The 8,675-nt window shown below is 40.8% G+C and overlaps 1 protein-coding gene across 3 annotated transcripts in view; it reads left to right on the top strand.

Annotated features, from left to right (window-relative positions):
• Positions 1-6,472: 6,472 nt before the first annotated feature.
• LOC124432162 overlaps positions 6,473-8,675 on the top strand; it is a 13,628-nt gene continuing 11,425 nt past the window's right edge. For 2 of the 3 annotated variants that reach the window (XM_046980804.1, XM_046980807.1), the window contains exon 1: positions 6,473-7,133. The gene's annotated coding sequence lies outside the window, so the exon portion shown is untranslated. The remainder of the gene's footprint in view (positions 7,134-8,675) is intronic. The other variant, XM_046980808.1, reaches the window with a different exon arrangement.

Here is an 8,675-nt window from a genome sequence, read left to right on the forward strand (position 1 = left end):
TTCGCTCGCCCTTTCGTTATGCGTGCCACGTCCGTTCGTGCTGTTGCCGTTGAGTGGGGATAGCCCTTCGAGGGTTTCTTCCAAAGTATGCAAGAGAAAAAGATAAAGAGAGAGAGATAGAGAAAGAGAAAGAGAAAGAAAGAGAGAGAGAGAGAAAGTAACCGCTACGGAGGTGGCCCGCACGATCGTTCGTTTCTATGTATTTGTATTATGTCTGAATCTATCCGTGTATACATGTGTGTATGTGTGTTACAAGGGCGAAGAGGGGAACTTTGTGCACACAAACATGTACACAAGCCAGCGCGCGTACACGCACACACACACATACACACACATACACAGAGAGAAAAGGAGAGAATGAGAAAGATAAAGAAAGAAAGGGAGAGAGTGGCAGAGAGAGAGAGAGAGAGAGAGAGAGAGAGAGAGAGAGAGAGACATTCAACAGACACTAACGCAGAACAGACACACCCGAAGAAAGAAACAGCCGCCACACGCAGCACACGCAGGATATTTTTCTTAGGGACCGCCACCAAGGGGGAAAGTCAGCGGGGAATTATGGTAGAAGAGAGGAAGGGGGGGCCGATCGGGGGGTTGAGAGGGGAGGAGGGCAGCAGCTCTTAAAGTACACCCAGAGAGTGTCAGGATTGGAAGGTCGATTACCGTAGTGGGGAGAACCTTCTAGTCGGCATAACGGTTCGGTGTAATTAAACCGGCCGTACCGGCCTTTTATTGGTAACCTTCTAGGCTTTGGGTTGTGTACGATACGTTTCAAAGGAAATAACTTTTAACCAAGCCGGTAGATGAGATTTTATTTTTGAGGGAGCCTTAGGAGCACTTGCGAATTTCTCATTCGTTTCGCGTACGTAATGTAAGGTGCCGAAGGCTGACGGATAGAGAGAGAGAGAGAGAGAGAGAGAGAGAATGAACGAGTGGAAAGAAGGATTCGTTTGCCGGTACGATGAACTTTCCTTCTCGTATAACACGTTCGATCGTATGTATGAACGATTAAAAGAGAAGAGAGAAAGAAAGAAAAAGAGAGAGAGAGAGAGAGAGAAAGAAAAGAACATTTATCTCGAGACAGTTAAATACTGATTGTACGTAAGTAAGTACTTTTAGGTTGATAGCCGTTCGACCATTTTACGATCTTGTTAAGAGAAAATAAATCTCGCCTTGGACGGTAAAGAATGAGAATAGGGATCAAATTAATGACTTCGTTTGAACAACGAAAAGGGAATCGCCTTTGTTACCGATTAACATTAACGTATTATGCCCATTTTACTTTGATAAATAAGAGGAAAATGAAAATGAGAAAGGAAGGAAAAACAAAGAAAAAAAAAGAGAGAAAATAAAAAGGAAAGAGAGAGAGAGAGAGAGAGAGAGAGAGAAAATAGATAAGAGATAAAAATATAGAAAACATAGATAAGAGAAGAGCATTTTGCATTCGAATAACTACGAATACAATTCAACGAATTAATATGGGAGATAAGGTACTCTTTTTTTTTTCTTTTCCTTTCTTTCTTTTTCCTTTTCCGTAGAAAGTTTTCACGATAACAGTATTATCGTTCATCGAATATCGCGATCTTATCATTGGCCTATTGACGTAGTTTCTAAAGAATAAAGAACGAACCTGTAAACGTAGGAAGGTTAACGCGCCAGACGTATTTGATTTTCAAATCATTCTTGGCAGCATATATATGTATATACGTACTCTACCTATGTAGTACGTGAGTTCGATTCGACACGCGCGAGAGTAGGTATTTCTGTTTTTTTCCTTCTTCTTCTTCTTCTTCTTCTTCTTCCTCCTCCTCCTCTATTCTCTTTCTTTCCTTCTTTTTCATTATTTTTTTTCTTCTCTTTTTATTATTTTTTTTTTTTTTTTTTTTTTTTACACATAGATAAGTAGTAAATAAGAGCGTAGTAAAACATCCCATTCCAATTCCCACCCCATCGGACATAAAAGGGGTACCCCATTTAATCGATTACGATGAAGAGTTAGATATGGTGGTACCGTTTCTCTTATACTTTTTCTAAGCGCGACGCCATTTTGGTTCCCTCGATACGATTTTATATTTCTCTCCCTACTGTTAGCCGGTTACTAATGCATTCTATCTAACTAGGCATATCAAGAACCGGAAATTCATTCCCCCTTTCGATCATAAAGAATTAAGATTTAAAGAGTTACTTTTAATTCGACGTTCGACGTTTCTCATATACCTTGAATAGTTTATAAATCTGTGAGATGTCCAGTAAAAGGATTTAATGAAATATCTCTATCAAGCGCCTTCCTCTTCTTCCTCTTCTTTTTCTTCTTACACGATCTATTTCGAATCGCTAATAGTTGGCCACGTAAAAAAAGGAGACTTAGAAGTCGATGGTATATATGCGAAAAAAAGAGCAAGATCATGCGATATGAGGAACGTGGAAGGAAGAGGATCAAAGCGTAAAAAAAAAAAAAAAAGAAAAGAGACGAACGAACATGTCGCAAGAGAGAGAGAGAGAGAGAGAGAGAGATAGAAAGAGAAATAGAAAGAGAAAGAGAGAAGAAGGAGAGCGGCAATCTAACGGCGCAAGCGCGACGTACACGGAATTAGCGAGCGGCCGCACGTGACGGAGATCTCTACGATGTTACTTGCACACGAAGGCCTCGTACTTCGGATGCTAAGATACGCGAATGCACTCAACTCCGAGTAAAAAGAGTTTCTTTCTCTCTCTCTCTCTCTTTCTCTCTTTCTCACTTTTTCTCTCTCTCTCTATTATTCTGAAGGAATCTTCTACTTACGTACCCGCATGACGAACCATTCTATTCGTCATTCGTCATTTCTTTACAAGACAGAAAAGCGATCTTTCTAAATCATATCTCATCTCTCTTTCTCTAATGATAGATATTCTCGTGTCTCTTTTTTTTTTCCCGTAAGAACGGAAAAAAGAAAAGAAAATGTACAGACCGTGCGAAGTATTTCTAACGAACGAAGATACCACGCGCATCGGACGTGATTTTATTTTTTTGTTTTGTTTTTTCTTCACGCGACAACCTCTCTCTCTCTCTCTTTTTTACTCTTCCTTTTTTTTCTTTCTTCTTTTTTTTTTTTTTTTTTTTTTTTACTTCTTGACGCTCGTTAATACACGAAGATAGATCTCCTCTATTCGTAGTTTTTTTGTAAATGCCTCGAAGAACGACGTTAATTAATTATCATATTGATTAGAATACGAAAACATAAAGGAGTCTCATTTAGTAACTTCTACTTTGATGCAGGATCCAAATCAAAATGGCGGCCTTTCCAGTTTCGGCGGTGTTATGTCGCATGCCGCTAGATACTCTAGAATAGAATATTCAGACGATGTTACGTTATAACGAATATATATATATATATATATATATACACATATACATATATATACATATATATTTAGAAAAAGGAAAAGAAAAGAAAACGTCTACCAAGTTGCACGTAAAATATACCAATCGTAAAATTTTCCTAAATATTACTAACGAAAATATTAAATTGATTTATTTTGAGAGATCTCGTATTCAACGAATTCAATGCGTCGAAGGATTTTTTTTTAATCCTGTACGTTCATCTGCTAATCTGTCATTTTTCTTTCTTTTTCATTAAATACGAAAATAAATATAACAGTGATAGAAAATAAATACGTAAACGTAAAAAAGATAAATACGCTAATGTTATTTTCTTTTTCTTTTTTTTCATTAAATATGAAAATAAATATAACAGTGAGTAAATAGGTAAAGGGAAATGAGTTAGAAATAAGTACATAGCCCTTTTGATTAGGTGAATATTAAAAATTGAATTTGTACGGTTTTAAAACGTCCTAATCGTTCACTTAATTCGATCGAATCTTTTTATCACCGCTAATTGCATCTCATTCTTCCTTTCATTCGTCGCATTAATCGTAACAAATTCTTGTTACAAAAACTGTTCACGTATTCGCTTACTTTCATTTTTGTATTTATTAAGAAAAAGAAAAAAAAAGAAAAAACAAGAAAACGAGAGAGATGGAATAATCACATTAGCAGTTATCTTACCGTAGAAGATAATCGTTTTAGCTACGATTATCTTTTATTTATGATATGATCAATTTAAATATTAGCCGAATGCAATTTCTAATTACAAATATGAGATATAGATATTAATCGTTATAGATATAGCAGTACTTACCGCATTCGACGCGTCACTGAATATACGATTATGGTAATATCATCTATTGCGTCATGCATCGGAACAAACAGGTAGGGTGACTGTAGATTAATTCACCAGCATTATCATACCTATATAGTTGGAACGTACGATGTTCCTCCGATTTTTAATGAACACATAAAGGGAGTATCTCTATTGTCTGCAATTATACGCAAGATCGTACTTATTTATCCTCGCTGTGACGCAAATTGAAAACATTGGCTTGAACGGCTGGCCTGGTCGATCATTCAAAAAAAAAAAAAGAAAAACAAAAAAAAAGAACAAACAAACGAAGAAAAAGATAGAAAAGAAAGAAAGAAAGAATAAGAAGAAAAATAATAAACTTTTAATTCTTCAAGCTGTGTAATTTACGAAAAGCATACGATAAAATAAAAAATAATATAATAATCTGATAATTTTCAAGAAAAGCAAAGCATCGATGTTTTTCAAGAATCGAAAGACAGTATCACAATGGCGTCCCTTGTCACGTCCCTTGTCATATCTCTTGTCTTTCGATTAAGTAATAAAACTGTTTTGATCTTCGATAAATCGAATGGCACAAAGAAATTCAGATAACATTCTTACAAACGAAATAAACAGAAAAATAACAGTCGAGAATTTTCCTTTATTTTTTTATTTTTTAATAAATAACAACCGATATCGGTTTTTATTATGAAAAAAGAATTTTCCTTGTTCATAATAATCCTATAAAGAATTTTATCTATCCCTTGAATAACAAATTATTCTCAAATAAAAGAGTATAGGTATAAACGAAGTAGTATCTACTCGCCGTTTTCTACAAAATGGCGACCATCCGAAAGAGAACGCAAGGAGAAAGAGTGTTCGAGAAAGAAAGATAGAAAGATAGAGAGAGAGAGAGAAAGAGAGAGATAGATAGAAAGAGACAGAGAGAAAGAAGTAGTGACAGAGAGAGAGAGAGAGAGAGAGAGAGAAAAGAGGTAGAGAGAGACAGATTGAGAGAGGGAGAGAGAGAGGGAGAGAGAAAGAGAATGAAAGAGAAAGTGTACTCTGTTGATACGGAGAAAGAAGAGAATAAATATTGGGAAGGCTGGTTGTACCCTTAGAATCGAAGCGATATCGTAGGATTTCCCTAATGCTCAGAGGGAGTAGAAACTAGGAGGAGGGTGCATTTATACCCCGTAGGTGCACCCGCTTCGACTTTCATCTTCAAGCTCGCAATACAAGACTGTGAGAAAAGAGAGAAAGAGAAAGAGAGAGAGAGAGAGAGAGAGAGAGAGAGATACAGAGAGAAAGAAAAAAGAGGATAAGTAAGAAAGAGAGAGAGAAAGAGAGAGAGAGAGAGAGAGCGAGAGGAGAATGAGAGGATAGAGAAAAGGATCGTAGAAGGCAAAAGGGAGTCAGGACACGACGTCGGCGGTGGCGAGTCGTTGCCGAGGGGTTTTTCTCGTATCGTGCGACGAAGAGAGGGAAGAGAGAAAGAGAAAGAGAGAGAGAGAGAGAGAGAGAGAAAGAGAGTGAATGAGAGCGGCGATGGTAAAAGAGAAAGATGAGAAGAGAAAAAGGGAGAGAGGAAGAGAGAGGGAGAAGAGCCAGCAATCGAGGGGAGGGGAGACAGAGAGAAAGCATGGAGGGGTGGTAAAGAGCGGCGTTCACGAATAGAGGGGAGCTTGCGACTCGTAACCCGGCAGGAAGGCGACCCGCTCTCCGGTGGCTCAAGGGGGGAGAGAGAGGGAGAGAGAGAGAGAGAGAGAGAGAAAGAGATAGAACTCTTCGATGTGATGGTACGTAACGATGTGGCTTCTCGTTGTTACGTGCCGCCCGACGGACTGAGAGAGAAAGAGAGAGAGAGAAAGAAAGAGCGAGAGAGAGCGAGAGAGAATGGAGAGAGGGATAGTAAGGGGGAGGAAGGGAAAGGAGCATGATATCCATGAGTATAGAATGGAGAGAAAAAGGAGGCAAGAGAGAGAGAGAGAGAGAGAGAGAGAACGACTGAGAGAACTGGCAGGCAAGCACAGCAAGCACAGCAAGCAAGGAAGCAAGCAGGCAGGCAAGCAAGTAAGGCAGACGAGGCGAGCAGGCATGCCGGTCGAAGGTGCGCGCGACCGCACCGGGGACGAGGAAAAGAGGAGACGAGAGAGAGTAGTCGAGGACGGTGGGATAGAGCGAGAGCGAAAGCGAGAAAGAGAGCATTTGGAAAAGAGAGAGAGAGAGAGAGAAAGAGAAAGAGAAAGAGAAAGAGAGAGAAAGAGACAGAACACGTTAGTGCGAGACAAAGAGGGGAGCGTAGCGAAGGGATGATGGAAGGGACTGGCGGAGGGGAAAGGGCATAGCCCAGTAGAGCGCTCGGCCGGCGTTCGGTGGAGAGTTCGGTTCAGTTCGGCACGAGTTGCCGTGGTCGTCGGTTGTTAGTAGACGTCTCCTGCGTGAGTTCTCACCGCTATCTCTCTCTCTCTCTCTCTTTCTTTCTCTCTTTCTCTGTCTTTCTCTCCCTGCCATATCCTACCACCACCACTACCACCACCACCATCACCACCACCACCACCACCACCACCACCACCACCACCACCACCACCACCACCACCACTACCACCTCCTCTACCAAACCATCACCCCGCCACCCCTCCTCCTCCTCAATCAGCCTCCCTCCCCATTCTCTTGCACCCGACGAGCAAGTCCTCGATGCCTTCGTCGTCGTTGTCGTCGTCGTCTCGAGTATTAGTAGTAGTGGACCGCCGTTGCGCGTTAATTCCTAAAACGGCCGCGCGGTAGTACGCAGCGCTGTCGTACGGCTCTACTTTTCGTCACCGTCTACGCGCTCGTCGTCGTCGTCGTCGTCGTCGTCGTCGTTGTACCGAGGATTCGCCTGCCGTTTCTTGTTCCTTAAATGGACGAGGAACATCGAGCATCGGTATCGTGGCTGCCCAAAGGAATTATCATGCATCTTCTCATTGTCTAAAGGTACGTCGTCGTATTTTCTAGATCGGAGGGATGTTGTTTCGTACGTACGAGAGGAGATTGCTTTGTGTGTGTGTGTGTATGTATGTATATATATGTACATATATATATATATATGCGTTTGTATGTATGTATGTATGTATGTTGTATGTGTGTCACAGAGGGAGAGAAAATAAAAGAGAGTGAGAGAGAGAGAGAGAGATAGAGATAGAGATAGAGAGAGAAAATAGTATACATGCTTACGTATATATATGATTGATTCTGTGTACGTGTGGATGTGCGTTGAGCGAGAGAGAGAGAGAGAGAGAGAGTAAAAAAGAAAGAGAGAGATGCCCGCATAATGTATATATACAGCCGCGAGAGAGGTGCACGCGATAACGCGCCTGCAGACGGCGGAGGCCACTCCGCGTACCGCACAAAGGAAAGTAGGAGGAGAAGGAGGAGAACATGGTAGCGATGGTGGTGGTGGTGATGATGATGGTGGTGGTGGTGGTGGTGGTGGTGGTGATGGTGGTGGCGGTGGTGGCGGCGATGTTGGCGGTGGCGGTAGGACGGGATGTGATTGACATAGAGGTGGGAGGGAAGGAGAGAAAAAGAGAGAGAGAGATAGGGATGGAAATGCAATTTATTTATTTATTTTTTTCTTTTCTTGTTTTTCTTTCTTTTCCTCCCCATCCCCTCTTTTACGATATATACGTATATGTATGTACCATCGTTAGAGACGATGGACGAGGACGACATCGTCGAAGAACGAACGCGGAGCGGCACCGGTGGGGGGCGCCCGTGGCTGTGCGCGAAACCGAGCATGTATTTGCACGGGATCGAGAAAGATAGCTCTCTGTCTCTCTCTCTCCTCTCTCTCTCTCTTTCTCTCTCTCTCCTCTCTCTTTCTCTCTCTTTCTCTCTCTCTATTGAAGAGAGACTGTCGTCCTCGTTCTCGTCATCGTCGTCGTCGTCGTCGTCGTCGTAGTCGTAATTGTCATCTTCGTCCTCCTCGTTGTTTTCGTCGTCGTTGTTGTCGTCGTCGTTGTCGTTATCGTCATCGTTTCTTGTCGTTTTGTCGTCGTTTTCATTGCAACGTTTCATGTACATCCCTTGGTATGTGTGATTCTGGCGCGCTGTTACGCACGCGCATACACACGACATACAAACGCACACATTTTAACGACATTAACCATGAGTTTATACATCAGTGCAATGGATAATAATAACGATGGTAGTAGACTAGTAATTGTAGAGTAATAGTGATAGTAGTAGTAGTAGTAGTAATAGTAGTAGTAATAATAGTAGTACTTATAGTAGTAGTAGTAATAGTAGTAGTAGTAGTAATAGTAATAGTAGTAATAGTAATAGTAGTAGTACTAGTAATAGTAATAGTAGTAGTAATAGTAATATAGAAATACTAATAGTATTAGTAATAGTAATAGTATAGTGTAGCAGTAATAGTAGTAGTAGTGGTAGTAGTAGTAGTAATAGTAGTAGTAGTAGTAATAGTAATAGTGTAGTAGTAATAGTGTAGTAGTATAGTAATAGTAGCAGAAGTAG

This window comes from Vespa crabro, chromosome 24 (assembly GCF_910589235.1).
Source record: "Vespa crabro chromosome 24, iyVesCrab1.2, whole genome shotgun sequence".
Taxonomy (NCBI): Eukaryota; Metazoa; Arthropoda; class Insecta; order Hymenoptera; family Vespidae; genus Vespa; species Vespa crabro.